Source organism: Gopherus evgoodei, chromosome 4, assembly GCF_007399415.2.
Source record: "Gopherus evgoodei ecotype Sinaloan lineage chromosome 4, rGopEvg1_v1.p, whole genome shotgun sequence".
Taxonomy (NCBI): domain Eukaryota; kingdom Metazoa; phylum Chordata; order Testudines; family Testudinidae; genus Gopherus; species Gopherus evgoodei.
In genome coordinates, this window is record NC_044325.1 from 1,992,692 (window position 1) to 2,016,186 (window position 23,495).

Here is a 23,495-nt window from a genome sequence, read left to right on the forward strand (position 1 = left end):
CCTATTTTACTTCAGTCTTCACTAAAAAGGTTAATTGGGATTGAAGCCTTAACACAATATTAATAACAAGGAGGAAGGAACACAAGCCAGAATAGAGAAAGAACAGGAGGATGGGTGAGGTCCCAGAAGACTGGAGAAAGGCAAACATTGTATCTGTCTTTAGAAGGGGGAACAAAGAGGACACAGAAAGTTATAGATCAGTCAGCCTAACTTAGATACCTGGAAAGATCCTGAAACTAATGATTAAACAATCAATTTGTAAGCATCTAGGTCATAATAGGATAATAAGTAATAGCTGGCATGGGTTTTTTCAATCAAAAATCATAAATTAATCTAATTTCCTCCTTTGATAGGGTTGCTGATCTAGTGGATGGGGAAAGCAGATATATCTTGATTTTGGGAAGTCTTTTGGCGCAATCTCACATAATATTTTCATAATCAAATCAGGAAATGTGGTCTAGAGGCAATTATCATGAAATGGGTACATAACTGGTGGTAAAACTCTACTCAACGAGTAGCTATCAATGGATCTTTGTCAAACTGGGAGGACGTATCCAATGGGCTCCCACAGGGATCAGTGCTGGGTCTGGTATTACTCAATATTTTCATTAATGACTTGGATAATGGAATGGTGAATATGCTTATAAAATTTGATGCTGACACCAATCTGTGAGGAATTCCCAGAATTTTGGAGAATAGAATTAGAATTCAAAATGACCAGGACAAATTAGAGAATTGGGCTGAAATCAACAAGATGAAATTCAATAAAGACAAGTGTCAAATACTACACTTAGGAAGGAAAAAATCGAAGGCACAACTACTAAATGGAGATTAACTGGCTAGGCAGCAGTAGAAAGATCCAGGGTTTATAATGAATCACCAAATAGGTATGAACCAACAATGTGATGTAACTGTGAAAAAGCTCATGTTCTGAGGTGTATTAACAGGAATGTTGTATGTATGACACAGGATTTAATTATCCCACTCTACTTGGCCTTGGCTGGAGTGCTGTGTCCAGTTCTGGGCACCATGCATTAGGAAGCATGTGGACAAATTGAAGAGAGTCCAGAGGAGAGCAACAAAAAATGATAGGTTTAGAAAACCAGATTTATGAAGAAAGGTTAAAAAAATCTCCATGTTTAGTCTTAAGAAAACTCTGGGAGGACCTGATAACAGTCTTCAACTGTGTTAAGGGTTGTTATAAGAAGGACGGTGATCAACTGTTCTCCATGTCCACACAAGGTACAGCAAAAAGTAATCAGCTCAACCTACAGCAAGGAGATTTAGGTGAGTTATTAGGAAAACTTTCTAACTATAAGGATAGTTACACTCTGGAAAAAGGCTTTCAAGGGATGTTGTGGAATTGGAGATTTTTAAGATGAGGTTGGACAAACGCATGACAGGGATGATCTAGGTTTCCTTGGTCCTTCCTCAGAGTATGGGATGGACAAGATGATCTCTTGAGGTCCCTTCCAGCCCTGCAATTCTATGATTCTATAATACTTCAGTTCCACCTAAATTAAATACAGGTACAGTCTCACCTCCCAGAATGCCCCAAACTAGGTACAAATAACAGAAGAAAATAATATTTAGCAGTTCTAACTGAAGTGTGATCCTACTTGGTTATACTGGAACTGGCTTTTATAGAACAAAGTGAGATCAATAATTGATGACATTAGGGTGGATGTTTAAGAGGAACTGATGTAAAAATACATTCTAGGGCAGAAAGGAGAGACCTCAGGAGGAAACATGGGTCAAGAGAATAATAAATACAAGTGAAGAAGACTCCAGAGGCTTAGTAGGTCAGAAGAATGGTGGAGTGGATAGGGCAGTGGACAGGGCTCCAGAGACCCAGGTGCTGTCCTTGGCTCAAGGACAGATTTCCTTTGTGGCCACAAGTCATATGAGATTTTCAGGGAGCTAAGGCCTCGGTTAACTTGTGCTCCCTGAAAATCCAAGTTAAGCTCCTGAAGAAGGATGAGACTTCTGTAAGTGCTAAACACCCACCAGTTTCCCCTGTGACACCAACGGGCAGGTTTTCAATGAAGCCCCGCACCCACTGTGCACCCAGTGTGCTAAGATCCTCCGAAAATCTGGCCCCAATCTGGGGGCTGAGTCTTTCTGAAGGAATTCTGGCTCCAGTCTGCCGGGATGACTGCAAAAGAAGGTTGGAATAACAATGAGTAGAAGGAGAATGTGATGTGGAAAATATCATTCTCATCTGCCCTATGGGCGGGTGGTGTATGTGTGCATTTGGTGCAAGGAGCTCCTGGCCCTCAGAGACCGTGTTCGGACTTTGGAGGCCAGGGTGGCGGAACTGGAGGAGCTGAGGGAGACAGAGGGATACACAGATGAGACTTTCTGGGACACAATAGAACAGTCCCAACCCACAGTCTGACAGCCCTGACAGCCTCTGTGCTGTTGAGGAGGAGGAAAGTGTCAGGGCAGGAGAACATCCAACTGGACCAGAGGGAAACGATCCCATAGTCAGGACTCTCCTTCCAGATGATGTTGTGGTTTCCTCTTGTACTGCGGATACCTCTCCAGGGACAGGAACTCCAGTTATTGGGAAGAGACAGGTTTTAGTAATGAGGAATTCGATCATTAGAAACATAGATAGCTGGGTTTGTGATGACTGGGAGAACTGCATGGTGACTTGCCTGCCTGGTGCGAAGGTTGCGGATCTCTTGAGACATCTACACAGACTTATGTGTAGTGCTGGGGAGGAACCGGTGGTCGTGGTACATGTAGTTACCAATGACATAAGGAAGGGTAGGAGAAAGGTCCTGGAGGCCAAATTTGGGCTGCTAGGTAAGAGATTAAAGTCCAGGAACTCCATGGCTGCAGTCTCTGAAATGCTTCCAGTTCCATGAGCAGGGCCAGGTAGACAGGCAGAACTGAAGCGTCTCAGTGCGTGGATGAGACGATGGTGTAGGGAAGAGGGGTTTACATTTATTAGGAACTGGAGAAAGTTTTGGGAAAGGAGGAGCCTGTACAGAAAGGTTGGGCTCCACCTAAACCAAAATGGAACCAGCTTGCTGGCACTTAAAATTAAAAAGGTTGTTGAGCAGTTTTTAAACTAAGGGCTGAGGGAAAGCTGATGGGTGTGGAGGAGCATGTGGTTCAGACAGAGACATTCCTTAGGGGATTAATGGAGATTCTGTATACCCTCGTAAGGAAAAGACGATGGAAGATGATAAAATACAGGTAGGTTCTGATGAGGAACAGTCTAATAAAAAAAGTTTGATTCAATTACATCATGTAATGGCAGACAGCCAATAAGTGAAAAGTTTTTAAGTGCTTATATGTCAATTCTAGGAGTCTAAATAAACCAATGAGTGAACTAGTGTGCCTCATATTACATGAGGATACTGATATAATAGGCATCACAAAAATTTGGTGGAATGAGGATATTCAATGGGATACAGTAATGGCAGGGTACAAAATATATCGGAAGGACAGAACAGTGGTGGGAGAGTGGCACTCTATGTGAAAGAAAGCATAGAATCAAATGAAGTAGAAATCTTAAATAAACCAAATTGTACCACAGAATCTTTATGGATAGTAATTCCATGCTCAGATAATAAGACTATAGCAGTAGGGATCTATTACCCACCAACTAACCAGGATGTGATGATGACTGTGAAATGCTCAAGGAGATTAGAGATGCACTTAAAATAAAAAACTCAATAATAAATGAGGGATTTCAACTCTCCTCATATTGACTGGGTACATATCAGCTCAGGACCAGATGCAAAGATAAAGTTTATTGACACCTTAAATAACTGCTTCTTGAATGAGCTAGTCCTGGAACTCACACAAGGAGAGGCAATTCTTGATTTATTCCTAAATAGACCACAGGATCAGGTCCAAGAAGTGAATAGAGCTGGACTGCTTGGTAATAGTGACCATAATATAATTAAATTTAATATTCCTGTGGTGGGGAAAACACCACAGCAGCCCATCACTGTTGCATTTAATGTCAGAAAGGGGAACTACACAAAAATGAGGAGGTTAGTGAAACAGAAATTAAAAGGTAAAGCGCCAAAAGTAAAATCCCTGCAAGCTGTATGAAAACTTTTAAAAAGACACCATAATAGAGGCTTAACTTAAATATATCCCCCAAATTAAAATAAAAAACAACAACATAGTAAGAGAACCAAGAAAGAGCCACCATGGCTAAACAACCATGTAAAGGAAGCACTGAGAGTCAAAAAGGCCTCCTTTAAAAAGTGGAAGTTAAATCCTAGTGAGGAAAATAGAAAGGAGCATAAACTCTGGCAGATAAAGTGTAAAAATATCATTAGGAAGGCCAAAAAAGAATTTGAAGAACAGTTAGCCAAAGAATCAAAGTAAGAGCAAAACATTTTTTAAGTACATCAGAAGCAGGAAGCCTGCTAAACAACCAGTGGGGCTACTGGACGATCGAGATGCTAATGGAGCACTCAAGGACGACAAGGCCATTGTGGAGAAACTAAATGAATTCTTTGCATCGGTCTTCACGGTTGAGGATCTGAGGGAGATTCCCAAACCTGAGCCATTCTTTTTAGGTGACAGATCTGAGGAACTGTACAGACTGAGGTATGGATGTTCTTATGAGTACAACAGAAGGTTCTGGAAATGTCCAGGTGGCAATGGTACATGTTTTATCCTATTTTGTCGGTGGACTCACTTAGGTTTGTTTCATATAGTAGCCTGTCAGAGGTTCTCACTTTCCTGGTCTTAATCTTAATTTACTGGAAGAAACAAGATGCAGATGTTTGAAATGAAGCAACAGTGATTTACACCAGCTGATGATCTTAAACTGTGTACTTAGCTACAGGAGTGTGGGTGACTTCAGCACATAATGTTCTAACCCTGATGCACAACCTTTTTTTGTAAACTTAGTAACCAAGAGTTATTTGGTTATTAAAATATGGACTGCTTGCTGGATTAAAAGACCTTGAAATGATGTCAAATTCAGTAAAATTCATCCCAACAATCTGAATTTGATCAGTTTTTAAACATTTTCTGAGGATTGAATCACCATTTTTTTTGATCCATTGTGTTGTTCACTACTGATGCAAGGGAAAAGGAGATTTACATTTGCAAAGTTACCCTAGGATAGTAGTTTAAATATTTAAGAGATTTCCTAGAAAGCTTTGGAATTAAACTTATTTGTCTTCTTGGAAACAAATAAATTGCCAGGAAAAAAGCTGGGGTCATTTTGTTACAGTTAGAACTTTATTTTTTCTGTGTTCATAGAACAACAGAGATGCAGGGCCGGAAGGGACATTCAGAGGTCATCAAGTCAAGCCTCCTGCACTGAGACAGGACCAAATAACCCTAGACCATCCCTGCCAGGTGTTTGTCCAGTCTATTCATAAAAACCTTCAATGATGGGGACCCCCAGACTCCCTCAGAAGCCTATTTCAGAGTGTAACTACCCTTAGAGTTAGAAAGTTTTCTCCTAATATCTAACCTTTATCTCCCTTGCTGTAGATTAAGCCCATTACTTCTTGTCCTATATTCAGTGGACTTGGAGAACAATTCATCACTGTCCTCTTGTGAAAAAGACTGTTATCAGCCCCCTTTCAGTTTTCTTTTCTCAAGGTCTGCTGGTTTTGGGGGTGAAACCACCTACATTTTTCGGGATTGTGGTATAGTTTGCTCAGGAAGGATAGACGGGGAAAAAGGGAGGAGGTGTTGCCTTATATATTAAAAATGTACACACTTGGACTGAGGTGGAGATGGACATAGGAGACAGAAGTGTGGAGAGTCTCTGGGTTAGGCTAAAAGGGATAAAAAACACAGGTGATGTCGTGCTGGGAGTCTACTACAGGCCACCTAATCAGGTGGAAGAGGTGGATGAGGCTTTTTTCAAACAACTAACAAAATCATCCAAAGCCTAAGATTTGGTGGTGATGGGGGACTTCAACTACCCAGATATATGTTGGGAAAATAACACCGCGGGGCACAGACTATCCAATAAGTTCCTGGACTGCATTGCAGACAACTTTTTATTTCAGAAAGTTGAAAAAGCTACTAGGGGGGAAGCTGTTCTAGACTTGATTTTAACAAATAGGGAGGAACTTGTTGAGAATTTGAAAGTAGAAGGAAGCTTGGGTGAAAGTGATCATGAAATCATAGAAATTGCAATTCTACGGAAGGGTAGAAGGGAGTACAGCAAAATAGAGACAATAGATTTCAGGAAGGCAGATTTTGGTAAGCTCAGAGAGCTGATAGGTAAGGTCCCATGGGAATTAAGACTGAGGGGAAAAACAACTGAGGAAAGTTGGCAGTTTTTCAAAGGGACGCTATTAAGGGCCCAAAAGCAAGTTATTCCAATGGTTAGGAAAGATAGAAAATGTGGCAAAAGACCACCTTGGCTTACCCTTGAGATCTTGCGTGACCTACAAAATAAAAAGGCGTCATATAAAAAATGGAAACTAGGTCAGATCATGAAGGATGAATATAGGCAAATAACACAGGAATGCAGAGGCAAGATTAGAAAAGCAAAGGCACAAAATGAACTCAAACTAGCTATGGGAATAAAGGGAAACAAGACGACTTTTTATCAATACATTAGAAGCAAGAGGAAGACCAAGGACAGGGTAGGCCCACTGCTCAATGAGGAGGGGGAAACAGTAACGGGAGACTTGGAAATGACAGAGATGCTTAATGATTTCTTTGTTTCAGTCTTCAATGAGAAGTCTGAAGGAATGTCTAGTATAGTGAATGCTTACGGGAAGAGGGTAGGTTTAGAAGAGAAAATAAAAAAAGAGCAAGTAAAAAATCACTTAGAAAAGATAGATGCCTGCAAGTCACCAGGGCCTGATGAAATGCATCCTAGAATACTCAAGGAGTTAATAGAAGAGGTATCTGAGCCTCTAGCTATTATCTTTGGGAAATCAGGGAGACGGGGGAGATTCCAGAAAGCTGGAAGGGGGCAAATATAGTGCCCATCTATAAAAAGGGAAATAAAAACAACCCAGGAAACTACAGACCAGTTAGTTTAACTTCTGTGCCAGGGAAGATAATGGAGCAGGTAATCAAAGAAATCATCTGCAAACACTTGGAAGGTGATAAGGTGATAGGGAATAGCCAGCATGGATTTGTAAAGAACAAATCGTGTCAAACTAATCTGATAGCGTTCTTTGATAGGATAACGAGCCTTGTGGATAAGGGAGAAGCGGTGGATGTGATATACTTAGATTTTAGTAAGGCATTTGATACGGTCTCGCATGATATTCTTATAGAAAAACTAGGAAAGTACAATTTAGATGGGGCTACTATAAGGTGGGTGCATAACTGGCTGGATAACCGTACTCAGAGAGTAGTTGTTAATGGCTCCCAATCCTGCTGGAAAGGTATAACAAGTGGGGTTCCGCAGGGGTCTGTTTTGGGACCGGCTCTGTTCAATATCTTCATCAACGATTTAGATGTTGGCATAGAAAGTACGCTTATTAAGTTTGCGGACGATACCAAACTGGGAGGGATTGCAACTGCTTTGGAGGACAGGGTCAAAATTCAAAATGATCTGGACAAATTGGAGAAATGGTCTGAGGTAAACAGGATGAAGTTCAATAAAGATAAATGCAAAGTGCTCCACCTAGGAAGGAACAATCAGTTTCACACATACAGAATGGGAAGAGACTGTCTGGGAAGGAGTATGGCAGAAAGAGATCTAGGGGTCATAGTAGACCACAAGCTTAATATGAGTCAACAGTGTGATACTGTTGCAAAAAAAGCAAACTTGATTCTGGGATGCATTAACAGGTGTGTTGTAAACAAGACACGAGAAGTCATTCTTCCGCTTTACTCTGTGCTGGTTAGGCCTCAACTGGAGTATTGTGTCCAGTTCTGGGCACCGCATTTCAAGAAAGATGTGGAGAAATTGGAGAGGGTCCAGAGAAGAGCAACAAGAATGATTAAAGGTCTTGAGAACATGACCTATGAAGGAAGGCTGAAGGAATTGGGTTTGTTTAGTTTGGAAAAGAGAAGACTGAGAGGGAACATGATAGCAGTTTTCAGGTATCTAAAAGGGTGTCATCAGGAGGAGGGAGAAAACTTGTTCACCTTAGCCTCCAATGATAGAACAAGAAGCAATGGACTTAAACTGCAGCAAGGGAGATTTAGGTTGGATGTTAGGAAAAAGTTCCTAACTGTCAGGGTAGTTAAACACTGGAATAAATTGCCTAGGGAGGTTGTGGAATCTCCATCTCTGGAGATATTTAAGAGTAGGTTAGATAAATGTCTGTTAGGGATGGTCTAGACAGTATTTGGTCCTGCCATGAGGGCAGGGGACTGGACTCAATGACCTCTCGGGGTCCCTTCCAGTCCTAGAGTCTATGAGTCTATGAGTGCAAACCCTGCTCTCCAACAGCAGAACAGGGACAAAGTTTCAGGACTGAAACCTGAGGAGTCTCCAATCCCTTTTTCAGGAGAAACCAGTCCAATATTATACCATAGTACTATAAGTAGTTTTGTGCAGAACACAGCACCTCTTCCTGCAGTGGAGCAAATGGGGCCAGCCCCTTGCAAGGAACAAATTGTCTGGCTATTACTAATTCTGGCAGCAAAGCAAATTGCTCAAATGGGCCGTTATTTATATGTATAATCCCATATGACCATCAGACATGGACTGATGGGGGCATGAGGCACTGTACAGACCTTTATCCCAGATAAATGGATGTGTGGACATTCCTAAGTTTGGGAATACAGGCCAGCACATGGGAACTGCATTTCAGACAAGCTCTGAGGCTAGAGATTTTATTTATGTCGAAATAGGAGGTAGTGTATTAAGTGAAAGTTCTGTAGTCTTCTGATATAAATGGTGCTTTAATATGGCAAAATAGTTCAGACAAAATTACTTTAGTGTAGATCCTGGTATATCTCTGCCCCATAGTTCTCAGGTCTGGTAAAAATAATCAGTGAAAATGGATTTTCCCCAACGTTTTGTAAGCTCTCAAAATACTGTAACTTGAGGAATATATTTTCATTACAGCTAGAACTGTCTCAAGAGTTAGAAAATAACTGATTTTCAAATAATGATGTCAATTCAAGTTCCAAAACATAAATCTCACTATGATTATTCACAAATATTTGGGAAGCTTCCAGTTTTAAGAATTTTATCATTTTATTATTTAGCTGAAAATTTGTACCAAAGATATGTTTCTTGTTAGTCATTTTGTAACTTTCAAAAATTGTTATTCAGTGAACAGAAATACTAACATGTGTCTTATGCAGCCATCACACAACACTGTTGGAAAAGCTGGACATGCACAAGTCCATGAGGCTGGGTGCAATAAGTCCAAGGGTGCTGAGGGAGTTGGCTGATATGACTGAAGAGCCACTGGCCATTATCTTTGAAAACTCCTGGCGATTGGGGAAAGGTCCCAGACGCTTGGAAAAAGGCAAACATAGTGCCCATCTTTAAAAAAAGAGAAGAAAGAGAACCCGGGGAACTACAGACTGGTCAGCCTCACTTCAGTCCTAGGAAAAATCATGGAGTGGATCCTCAAGGAATCCATTCTGAAGCACTTGGAGGAGAGGAAAGTGATCAGGGACAGTCAGCGTGGATTCACCAAGGGCAAGTCATACCTGACCAACATGATTACTTTCTATCAAGAGATAACTGGATCTGTGGAAAGTGGTGGATGTGATATACCTTGACTTTAGCAAAGCTTTTAATACGGTATCCCATAGTATTCTTGCCAGCAAGTTAAAGTATGGATTGGATGAATGGACTATAAGATAGATAGATTGTTAAGATTGTTGGGCACAAGGGGTAGTGATCAACGAATCGATATCTAGTTGGGAGCTGGTATCAAGCGGAGTGCCCCAGGGGTCGGTCCTGGGGCTGGTCTGAACGATGTCTCCCAAAAGCTGCAGGCTTAAATAAAACAGCTTTAGAAGTATTCTTGTCTCTAACATTCAGATGCCCAGCTCCCAATGGTGTCCAAGCCCCAAATCAATCCATTTAAACCTGTATAAAGCTTATACAGGGTAAACTCATAAATTGTTCACCCTCTATAACACTGATAGAGAGAGATGCACAGCTGTTTGCCCCCCTCAAGGTATTAATACATGCTCTGGGTTAATTAATAAGTAAAAAGTGATTTTATTAAATACGAAAAGTAGGATTTACGTTTTTCCAAGTAGTAACGGACAGAACAAAATGAATTACTGAGAAAAATAAAACAAAACACGCAAGTCTAAACCAAATACACTAAGGAGCTAAATACAGATAAAATCTCACCCTCAGAGATATTCCAATAAGCCTCTTTTACAGACTAGCTTCCTTCTAGTTTGGGTCCAGCAATCACTCCCATCCCTGTAGCTACTGTCCTTTGTTCCAGTCTCTTTCAAGTAATGTTTGGGGGAGGAGAGGCTACATCTTGAGCCAGCTGAAGACAAAATAGATGGGTCTTCCTGTGGTTTACATAGACTTTCTCTTATGGGTGGACACTCCTCCTTCCCCCGTGTAGAATCCCAGCTACAAGATGGAGTTTTCGAGTCACATGGGCAACTCACATGTCCATGCATGACTCAGAACATACACATGCTATCTTGAATGTCCTCAGGTAAACTTTTTATGTGGATTGGAGCCTTCTAAGATCCTTTGTCAGTTAAGTGTTTATTGATTGGGCACTTAACTTGCTAATTCCTTTCTAAAGAAGCTGCCCAAATTCCTTACTAAAACCTATTTAAAATCAAACAAGTACACAGCCAATATTCATAACTTTGAATACAAAAATGATACACGACTACAAATAGGATGAGTATATTCAGTAGATCATAACCTGTGCAGAGATATGTTACATGGCATATGTAGCATAAAACATATTCCATTTATGTCATATTTACATTCATGAGCATATTTCCATGAAGCGTTACGGGGTGCAACATCACACAAGGTACTTTGTAATGAATATTATTAATAATAATCAATAGTTTGACCAGCTCTAAACCAACCTGAATTTAAGTTCATGAGGTTGGATACCTGATTGTATAGAATTCTCTTATGCATTTAAAAGACCTTGTTGGGATCTTCTCAGTTGAGGAAATGGTCTCCAGTATGCGGTAATGATTCCTTAACTGGGCCCTAAATGGAAGGCTTGAGGCTGTGTGAGGAGCTGTAAACTGATTTCTAAATACTGAAGAAAAAGTTTTATTAGAGAGTGTGTTTATGTGCCTGAGGCACAGCTCGCAAAGCACATCAGTTACATGCACTTTAATCCTGAATTCTCACAACATCTCAAATTTTATCACCTCTAGCAATGTGAAGGTTGTCAAATAAAAGCAAGTCTGACCTCTGCTTCATTGGGGTCTTTCTTTTCATGAGCATCTCCTGACCAAGTGTCTCATTACATGGCTACTGTGGTCCTTTTTATTGTTCTCTTAACTGTCGATGGGCCTCTCAGTTTGGCAAACTTAGCTGAAAGGGCACTTCTTCTGGGAATAGCCCGGGTTTTTGGCATACTTCAAATTACATGGTGATTGGCATGTTTTGAGGTTTGGAAATACTATTCCATTTCTCTCTCCAAATGAGTGATATTTAATTCCTTTCAGGAGGCAAGATGTGTGGCCCATCAAGCGAGGTTGCTAATATTCTGCTATGTACTTGTCCTAAAATGAGGAAACATCATGCTCTAAATTCCTGAGGTTCATTTATGTCAATATATTTGACTTGTGGTCTATTGAGTGGAATATAGTTAGGCTTTTCATCTTTGTGACAGTTCATACTGGAATAAATTTATGGTTTTATCCAATGTCTTTCATAGCCCCAAAGATGGAAATTCATTTATAATACCAATAATTTCCCAGAGCGACTTCTGAAGATGCTGATTATACAAAGCACATCATCTGCCTGTGATTCTAATACCAATACTGGCTTATTTAATTAAGTGCAAATCCAACTATAATCCTGTAAATTAGGGGTCTGACCTACTACCTACATTTTAACTGTTTTTCACTGAAATGAAAGGAGCGGCACTGGTGTGAAACTATAAGGTTGCAATTCTGAATCAGGCCCATAGTTTTTATTCTAAGTGTTGTGATATGTGCTGTCAGAGGCTTTACCTCTGATAGATTACACAAAAATGAGTCTGTGCCCAAAGAGCTCACAATTAACCCTTGGGCATTTGTAAGACTTTCTTAGAGCTTCAGCCAGTGGCTCGAGTGTCAGGATGGGGACCAATGGATGCAAACTGGCCGTTTTGTCATGCATGCAGGACTCCAAACAAGGATTTGTTCCAGAGTGTGATTAAGCAGAACCTGGAGAAGCATGAAGAGAATGTCTTTGGAGCTCATTTAGATGACACTATAGATATGGCAACTGGATGTGCTGGAAAAGCTGGAAATCTACCACAGCCAGTACCTGCTCTCAGTAAATCTCAGAAAACAGACAGTTATTCAGTCTAGTTAAAGATGAGTCTGTCCCTGAACTGACAACTCCATGAAACTGTCTGCTCACATCAGTCTTTAACAATCTTGCTCACTGTAAACTTCAAGACAATGATTGCGAACATGCTCGGGACAATACCTTCTATCCTTGTAATTATAGTTCAGTTGCTCAGGTCTGTGCAATCTTCCCCCAAACATGTTGAAAATGCTGTAATAACTCATTTCCTGTCAAATTTAAACTGGTAACTAGATCACTCTGATGCTAAATTAAATTGTCTCATCCAGCTGCACCGATAAAAGAAAAAAAAGGCTGCTTATTTCTAGTGTTGAACGCTTCACTGGCATTGAATCTGCTGCAGCAACCCACGTTTTCTGCAGCCATCTTAGTTTTTCACTAGTGATCTAATCCAAAATACTTTGAAATAAATGGTCTTCAAGTCAGAGCCTTAATTCACACCACACTAGTGTATTTTGTATTAGGAGTGTCTTCTTTTCCTGTCTGAAGCTGACGAATATATTTGCCTTCACTAGTTTCAATATACTGTATAATAACACACATTTCTAACTGAAAATTTGAAATAAGAGGTGAACCATTCTATTTCAACCTCATTGAAATGCTTCATTTTATTTTTTTTCTAAATGAAATTTTGCGAAAATAGGCACATTCCAGAAGAATGTTTCAACTTCAACAATATCATGATTTCTGATAGTAAAAACTTTCCACTGGAAAATTTTCAACCATGTCTACTGATAAGTCAGAGAAATGATGTGAAATATTGTCAGACAAGAGGGAAAGATCCTTGTATCAGCTTTTCACCTTTCAATAGGCATAGTTTGTAAGTACTTTCTTTTTTATTCCTTTCTAGGCCTTTATGTAATTAAATTTGAGATGTGCCTTGAAACTGCTGTATTCAACATAGCTTCAAGAGATGAATCCAGGAGGGACAATTAACGTAAGAAAATAAGAACATAAGATCTTAATTCTGCAGACAATTTCTAGGGAAGTTTAAACAAAATTTCCCTGTACTATGTTTACAGTCGACGTCTGTTCTTTTTCCATGTACATTCTAAGAAACAATTTTACAAGCAGGAATGTTCACAGTTACCCTGAATTTTAAATAAATATTGGAGATACTTGAAAAAATTGATTTCTAGTTTTCCAAAAGTGGGAATTTGCAGAAGAACAGTAATTCTAAGAGTTACATGTGGCCTGTGAGTACAATCAGAACTAACAATACCTTACATATTTGTTTTATTTTACTATCATGAGTAGTCTCATTAATTTCAATGGACCTACTCACCAAAGTAAAGTTAAGCACCTGGATAAGAGGTTGCAGGAGGAGGACCTAATGCACCTGAAAATAGCAATTTCAAGTATTTCATACTGCCAGACCACAAATCATTTGCAGAACATAATTATTTAAAGCTATTCTCCAAATAATTAATACGTTTAAGAGAATAATGATCTGCATATAGACAGTTTTAAAAGAAGAGAGAAATAGCTTTGAATAAAAATGTTACAGAATAGTCACCCAACCTTAAAAATACCTGACTGGCATACTCTCTTGAAATTAAAGCCCCCCAATAGCACAGTGATGAGAACAATAATGAATCAACAGAATAGTATGGAACACAAGTGTCAAGTGTCTGGAGTGGCTCATGAGCGTGAGTACTGCCCTCAGGGCAGACAGAGAGGAGGCAGGGCACAAACCTAGGAGGAGTATAACAATACTGCTCGAGGATGCAGGGGTGTCATCAGGAAGGGCAAAGCACAACTGGAGTTGCAGCTGGCAGTGGATGTGAAGGATAACAAGAAGGGTTTCTACAAGTATGTTAGCAACAAGAAGGTGGTCAGGGAAAGTGTGGGCCCCTTACTGAATTGGGGAGGCAACCTAGTGACAGATGATATGTAAAAAGCTGAAGAACTCAATGCTTTTTTTGCCTCGGTCTTCACAGACAAGGTCAACTCCCAGACTGCTGCACTGGGCAGCACAGTATGGGGAGGAGTTGAGCATCACTCTGTGGTGAAAGAACAGGTTCAAGACTATTTAGAAAAGCTGGACATGCACAAGTCCATGGGGCCAGATCTAATGCAATCGAGGGTGCTGAGGGAGTCGACTGATGAGATTGCAGAGCCATTGGCCATTATCTTTGAAAACTCGTGACCATGGGAGGTCCCAGACAATCGGAAAAACACAAATACAGTGCCCATCTTTAAAAAAGGGGAAGAAGGAGAATCTGGGGAACTACAGGCCAGTCAGCGTCACCTTAATCCCTGGAAAAACCACGGAGCAGGTCCTTAAGGAATCAATTCTGAAGCACTTGGAGAAGAGGAAGGTGATCAGGAAGAGTCAGCCTGGATTCACTCATGCCTGACTAACCTAATTGCCTTCTATGAGGAGATAACTGGGTCTGTTGATGAGGGGAAGGTAGTGGACGTGTTATTCCTTGACTTTAGCAAAGCTTTTGATACGGTCTCCCACAGTATTCTTGCCAGCAAGTTAAAGAAGTGTGGGCTGGATTAATGGACTATAAGGTGGCTAAATCTTTGGGCTCAATGGATAGTGATTAATGGCTTGATGTCTAGTTGGCAGCCGGTATCAAGTGGAGTGCCCCAGGGATTGGTCCTGGGGCTGGTTTTGTTCAACATCTTTATTAATGATCTGGATGATGGGATGGATTGCACCCTCAGCAAGTTCGCAGATGGCACTAAGCTGGGGGGAGAGGTAGATATGCTGGGGGGTATGGATAGGGTCCAGAGTGACCTAGACAAATTGGAGGATGGGGCCAAAAGAAACCTGATGGGGTTCAACAAGGGCAAGTGCAGAGTCCTGCATTTAGGAAGGAAGAATCACATGCACCACTATAGGCTGGGCACCGACTGGCTAAGCGGAAGTGCTGCAGAAAAGGGCATGGGAATTACAGTGAACGAGAAGCTGGATAGCAGTCGGCAGTGTGCCCTTGTTGCCAAGAAGACTAATGGCATATTGGGCTGCACTTATTTGTCCCCTTCAATTGAGTGTTGAGAACCACTCTAGCTGGCACAGAACAGCAGTCATGAGTGAAAGAAGAAAACATCCCTCTGGGGCAGCATTCAGAAAAAGAAAGAAAGCAAAGGAAGCTTTTCTGTGTGAGCAGGAAGGAGCTCTCCTGAGATACATGGACACAAATGTTCACGCTGAGCCTTCCAGCCCCAGTGAGGATGGGAGTGGTGAGGAGATGCCTGATCTTCCAGTTAGTCAGAGTGCAGGTGACCTGGCAGCTACTGCAGCATCCATATCTCCGTCTCAAATGGATGTAACCAAGCACATTCCTGAAGAAAAGTGTAGATCAGAGAAGAGTGTGGTGGAGGCACAAGAAACAGCTGCTGCTGAGTTTAGTTCCTTAAGTCTAGATGATCCAGGACTGTGGACCCACTTGAGGTGCCACAGGATTCTTTGCTGCTTCCACTTGAGCAGTAACCTGAGGGACTTCCTTGTATTGCATTGGCCACAGCAAGTGAAAAACTTCATGTTCCCCAAAAACAGTGAAAATAGAAGTTTCCTTCCAACGCATTACTGGTGTGAAATCCCCTGTGGTTACAGGCTTATGTACTCAAAAACCCAGAATGCTGCATACTGTTTTTGTTACAAACTCTTCCAGTCTAATGTTTCAGCCACATTGGGTTCTACAGGAAAAAAGTACTGGAAAACTCTGGCTAGAAATCTGGCATGCCATGAAAAGGAAGCAAATCACCAGAGAGCATTCCATAGGTGTAAAGAGCTTGAGATGATACTAAGGTTAAAGGCCACCATAGATTATCAGCATCAAGAGAAGATTGCATCAAAGTCTCTTTACTGGCAAAATGTTCTGAAAAGGCTCATTCCCATTGTGAGAATGCTAGCTACCCAAAACCGAGCACTGTGTGGCACTTCAGATCAGCTGTATGTGCCAAATAGTGGAAACATCCTTAAAATTGTGGAGCTGAGGCTGAGTTTGATGCTGTACTCCAGGAGCATCTGAGAAGAGTCATCACCCAAGAACTGTACATACACCATTACCTTGGAAAAAAAACAGTTCAAAATTAGATCATACAGTTACTGGCAACAAAATGCAAACAGAATATTGTGGGGGATCTGAAGTCAGCAAATTATTACTCTATTATTCTGGACTGCACACCTGACATCAGTCATATGGACCAAATGACTTGAATGGTGCATTTTGTAACAACAACAGAACCTAGTGAAAATGTCCCTGCAATGGTGATTGTCAGAGAACATTTTCTAGAATGTACTGACATTGATGATACTACAGGAGCTGGTGTGACAAATGTGCTTCTTAAAAAGCTGGAAGATACGGGAATTGTGATAACTGACATGAGAGGTCAGGGCTACGATAATGGAATCTTTTGGGAAAGGAGGAGTCTTTACAGGAAGGGTGGGCTTCACCTAAACCAAACAGAACCAGATTTCTGGCATGTAAAACTAAAAGGCTGTAGAGGAGTTTTTAAACTAAGAGCTGGGGGAAAGTAAAGACATGTGAAGGAGCTCTCAGTTTGGACAGGTACATCACTTAGAGGAGGATTTAGTTAAAGGGGTACTCTTTAACCTACTAAAGAAATTAGGATACAAGTTAATGGAGTACAGGGAGGAACTGAAGAGAAATAGTCAAACAAAATAGAATCCCATTGAATTACATTATGTAAAGGCAGACAACTAAATACTGACAGATTTTGTAAGTGTTTGTATAAATGCTAGAAGTCTAAATACTATGATGGGTGAACTAGAGTATCTGGTATTAAATGGGAATATTGACTTAATAGGAATCACAGAAACTTGGTGGAATGATGACAATGAATGGGACACAGTAATACTATGGCACAAAATGCATGCTTGAATACATGAAATGACTGCTTGAATAAGAAGTGTATAGTAGTAGCCACTGATGGCCCTATCTCCCACTAACTTATCAGTATTCTTTGGACCTTCACAACATCCCCTGTCCAGGATGGTGACAGTGAAATGCTCAGGGAGATTAGAGAGACTACAAAAACAGAAAACCCAACAATAATGAGGGATTTCAATTATGCCCATATTGACTAGGGACCGTCACATCAGGATCGGGTGCAGAGATAAAGTTTCTTGACACCTTAAATGACTGCTTCTTGAAGCAGCTGGCCCTGGAACTTGCAAGAGGAGAGGCAATTCTTGATCTAGTCCTAGGTGGCGCACAGGATCTGGTTCAAGAAGTGAATATAGATGAAGCACTTGGTAATACTGACCATAATGTAATTAAATTTAACAGCTTTTTAGGGAGGGAAATTCGGAAGAAATCCACCACAGTAGCATTTAACTTCAAAAGGGGAACTACAAAAAACTGAGGTGGCTAATTAAATGGCTATTAAAAGGAACAGACACAAAAGTGAAATGCCTGCAGGCTGCCTATCATTACAAACAAAACAAAACAAAACACTGTGATATATGCTTAAAATATGTGTATACCGAAAATAATCATAACAATAACAATAAAAAACAGTAAAAGGAGCAATAAATAAATAATGATGTCACTATAGTTAACCAGAGTAAAGGAGACAGAGACAAAAAGACATCCTTTAAAATTACAAGTCAAATTCTACTGAGGAAAATGGAGAGGAGTATGAACTCTGGCAAGTCAAGTGTAAAAGTATAATTAGGCAGACTGAAAAAAATTTGAAGGGTAACTAGCAAAAGACAGAAAAACTAATAGCCATCTTTCTTTTAAGTAAAAAGAATGAGGAGCACTTGTGGCACCTAAGATCTCCAAGGTGCCACAAGGACTCCTGGTTCTTTTTGCTGATACAGACTAACACGGCTGCTACTTTGAAACCTTTCTTTTAAGTGCATCAGAAAATCAATGGGGCCAATGGACAATCGAGGTACTAAAAGATCACTCATGGAAGACATGGTCGTTGCCGAGAAGTTAAATGAATTCTTAGCATCAGTCTTCACTGTGCAGGATGTGAGGGAGATTCCCACACCTGAGCCATTGTTTTTAGGTGAGAACTCTGAGGAACTGTCCTAGATTGAGGTGTTATTAGAGGAGATTTTGGAACAAATTGATAAAACAAACAGTAATAAGTCACCAGGACCAGATGACATTCATCCAAGAGTTCTGAAGGAACTCAGATATGAAATTGCAGAACCACTAACTGTGGCATGTAATCTATCATTTAAATCAGCATCTGCACCAGATGACTGGAGGATAGCTAATGTGATACCCATTTTTTAAATGTGGCAATCCTAGCAAGTACAGGCTAGTAAGCCTAACTTCAGGACCAAGCAAATTGATTAAAACAATAGTAAAGAACAGAATTATCAGACATATTGCTGTACATGATAGATGAACACGGGGAAGAGTCAATCCTGTTTTGTACAGGGAAATAATGCATCACCAATCAATTCTTTGAGGGTGTTCGCAAACATGGACTGGGGTTATCCAGTGGATACAGTGCATTTGGACTTTCAGAAAGCCTGCAATAAGTTCCCTTGCCAAAGTGCTCTTAAACAAGCTAAGCTGTCATGGGGTAACAGGGAAGGTCCTCTCATGGAACAGTGACTGGGTAAAAAACAGAAAACAAAAGGCTAGGATGAACGGTCCAATTTCACAGTGGAGAGAGGTAAATAGCAGGGTCCCCCAATGATACATACTTGGACCTGTGCTATTCAACATACTCATCAACGATCTGGAAAAAGGGGTAAACAGTGAGGTGGCCAAGTTTGCACATAATATAAAATTACTCAAGACAGTAAAGTCCAAAGGTAACTGTGAAGAGTTACAATGGGATCTCACAAAACTGGATGATTCATCAAGAGAATGGCAAACAAAATTCAAATTTGATAAAATTGAAAAGTAACACACATTGGAAAACAATCTCAATTATACGTACAAAATAATTCAGTCTAAATTAGCTGGTACCACTCAAGAAAGATCTTGAAGTCATCAGGGATAGTTCTCTAAAAACTGCTCAATATGCAGCAGAAGTCAAAAAAGCAAACAGAATATTAAGAAACATTAGGAAAGGAACAGATGATAAGATAGAAAATATAATGCCACTATATAAATCTACTGTATGCCCACACCTTCAATACTGTGTTCAGTTCTGGTCATTCCATCTCAAAAAAGATATCTTAAAATTGGAAAAAGTACAGAGAAGGGTAACCAAAATGATTAGGGGTCTGGAACAACTTCCACATGAGGAGGAATTAAGGAGACTGGGACTGTTCAGGTTGGAAATGATATGACTGAGGGGTGACATGATGGAGGTCTATAAAATCATGACTGGTGTGGAGAAAGAGAACAAGAAAGTGTTATTTACCCCTTCACTGAACATCTGAACCAGGAGTCACCCAATAAAATGAGTAGGCAGAAGGTTCAAAACATACATGAGGAAAAATATCTTCACACTATGCACCGTCACCCTGTGGAATTTGTTGCTGGGGATGTTGTGAATGTCCAAAGAATAATTGGTTCAAAAACGGAATTAGATAAGTTGATGGAGGACAGGGCCATCAGTGGCTATTAATCAATGTGGTCAGGGATGCAAACCCCTGCTGTTGCTGTCCCTAAACCTCCAACTGCTAAAAGCTGGGAGTGAACATTAAGGAACGGATCACTTGATGAATTGCCCTTTTCTTTTCACTCCCTCCGAAGCATCTGAGACCTGCCATTGTTGGAAGACAGGATACTGGGCTAGCTGGACCATTGATCTGACCCACTGTGCTTCCACTTTAATTTAATTGTTTTGTTAGAACTAACCCTCCACTTGCTAAGGCAACTCCCATCATTCTTGTTGCTCTTCTCTGGACCCTCTCCAATTTCTCCACATCTTTCTTGAAATGCGGTGCCCAGAACTGGACACAATACTCCAGTTGAGGCCTAACCAGCGCAGAGTAAAGCGGAAGAATGACTTCTCGTGTCTTGTTTACAACACACCTGTTTATGCATCCCAGAATCACGTTTGCTTTTTTTGCAACAGTATCACACTGTTGACTCATATTAAGCTTGTGGTCCACTATGACCCCTAGATCTCTTTCTGCCATACTTCTTCCTAGACAGTCTCTTCCCATTCTGTATGTGTGAAACTGATTGTTCCTTCCTAAGTGGAGCACTTTGCATTTATCTTTATTGAACTTCATCCTGTTTACCTCAGACCATTTCTCCAACTTGTCCAGATCATTTTGAATTTTGACCCTGTCCTCCAAAGCAGTTGCAATCCCTCCCAGTTTGGTATCATCCGCAAACTTAATAAGCGTACTTTCTATGCCAACATCTAAATCGTTGTTCATGTACTGTGTATATATATACATCTACTGTATGTTCCATTCCATGCATCTATGAAGAGGGTTTTAGCCCACCAAAGCTTATGCTCAAATAAATGTGTTAGCTTCTAAGGTGCCACAAGTAGTCCTAGTTGTCTGTGCTTCTTATGATGCATATAGGTAGGTATTTCCATTAAGATGAGTAGATCTATTCATATTTGTCATGCTAAACAGTACAGAGTTTCTATTGAGTTCAGCAGGCTGTTGGATTGGGCCCAAGCTTTTTGGGGGTTGAGGGGTGGGGTAGGGTGGGATGGGGAATATTTCCATACCAAAGAGGTTGGACAGATACAATTACAAGAGCATGACACACTTTTGCCATTTTCAGGGAGTGGTCCCGTTCTGAGTTAATGCAATAGTTCTATCTGTGGTTATTTGTTGGCCTGTGCTTTTTACAGATCCTCAGTTGGCGTAAAACAGTGTCACTCCCCTGATGTCGCTAGATCAGTGCTAATTTACACCAAGTGATGAGGGTCTGGTACACAAGACATTTCACATTTGTTCACTATTTTCATAGAAATCACCCGTTTACATGGGGTGAGCCCTTAGCAGTTCCATCCAAGTCAGAACAGCTACCCAGGCAGGCTGAGATCAGAGGCAGGACCTTCACCTGGTAAACTGTGTCCCAGAGACACCAGTGAAAGCAAACTGAACAAAAACCAAAACCAAAAAACCCCATAAAGACTAGAACCACACACACTGGAAGGGATGGTATGATGGGATAGTTTAATTTTGGCAATTGATCTTTGATTACCAGCAGATAAGTATGCCCAGTGGTCGGTGATGGGATGTTGGATGGGATGGGATCTGAGTTACTGCAGAGAATTCTTTCCTGAGTGCTGGCTGGTGAGTCTTGCCCACATGCTCAGGGTTTAGCTGATCGCATATTTGGGATCAGGAAGGAATTTTCCTCCAGGGCAGATTGGCAGAGGCCCTGGGGTTTTTTTGCCTTCCTCTGCAGCGTGGGGCAGGGGTCACTTGCTGGTGGATTCTCTGCAGCTTGAGGTCTTCAAACCACAATTTGAAGACTTCAATAACTCAGACGTAGGTTAGGGGTTTGTTATAGAAGTGGATGGGTAGGATTCTGTGGCCTGCTTTGTGCAGGAGGTCAGACTAGATGATCACATTGGTCCCTTCTGACCCTAATGTCTATGAGTCTATGATCCCCATACTGATTGGCATTAAAATATAATAAAAACAAAACAAATCTGAATATACTTGGTGACCAAACCGGAATGTTAACTCGTGTGGTTGTTTGTCTGGGATCAGGACCGGCCGCGTGGCAACCTAAATCAGGTTTCCAACAGGCACAGGGGACGATGAGAGAAACGTTGCAGTATAGTCTGTTGCAGGCTAAGTTTAGCAAAGTCAAAAGCAGCAGAATCTCCCTGTGATTATTCCCTTTAATAAGGTGGGAATGGTGACACTGGAACATGCTGTGAGCATGTGGGTATGTCTCACCTCCCACATTAGGACTGTGTCACAAAGAACCTCCCTTAGGAGGTGTTATTGTTCTGGTCCTTAACCTGCAGAAAGTAATCATGTGGAGAGCAGCCAGGCAAGCCACTGCATTTTCTGAGCCCAGAGTGGGAGCCGCCTGGTTTCCAGAACATGGCCCTTTGGTACTTGCCTATGGCAAACCCAGGGACACACACGTACAGCCTCTGAGCTGACCTGCCAATATGTCATTACCAAAACTTTCCCAGAGGAGTTCTGCTTCCTTTTCTTCATCCTCGATTTCACATCCTGCCCCACCCACATCAAGGCTGCCAGCTACCGCTCCCCAGCATACACCTTGGTTGTGATGTCACAACGAGAATAGCCACCACCAAAAAGCCAGCAGCTAGCACGCATTGACTGCAGAGCCCTCCTGGCCCCAGCCTGCAATGAGAGTATTGCCCAGAGTTCAGACTGTGTTGTGTCTGCCAGCCTGGTGCTTTTGCTAGGCCCCACTGAGCACTGGTCACCATGACCAAGTCCAGCCTGGATCAGACCTGAGGCCCATTGGGCCCAGGATCCTGTCTCTGAGAGTCGCCAACACTCTATACTTCACAGGAAGGTGCCAGAAACCCCCTCACTGGCAGTGAAATAGCTACCTGCAGGTTTTCCTCTCACCTCAGGAAAAGAGCAACAGGGTTGTACCTTGAAGCAGGAGTGCGGATTATAGTTATTAATGTATATCTCTATCATTTCTTTATTTTGAGTTCCTACAATCTACCCCGGGCTATAGGCATCTCTGACATAGGTTCTAAAAAATACAATAGAATGTGCGTGTTGAGGATGCACCTATACTTACAGGTTGAATCTTGCTAGACTTTGCTCCCCAGCCTTCAGCTCCTTGCCCTGCGGATAGTGCAGAGAGGTGGCCATTGCTGAATGAGTTGGGGATTATTGTCAGGTTTTTAAATGAGGATGGTTTTGGAACAAACAGCAGTTGCTCCAAACTCCAGACCAGCCTTTCCATTGTCAGAGCTGTGCTCTCATTTCTGATAGTCATAGGCTGAGGGGACTCAACTCACCTCTGCTCACATGAATCTCTTCTGGAGGTTGGTCTTCGAAGCCTAAGACCAGATGGAAAAACATGGCCACGTTAGCTCCTGCTGGGCTCATGTTAACTGAGTACCAATCTCAATAAGCTCTGCCAACACAGCATTTGCAGTCAGCCCACACGCCTTGGTAGCGGAGACAGGAGTGCATGCTGTAGCCGTCATCACACCATAGCTCATGGAGTTCATGAGAGCGACCATCTGTGCTGTAAACAAGAGCGGAAGG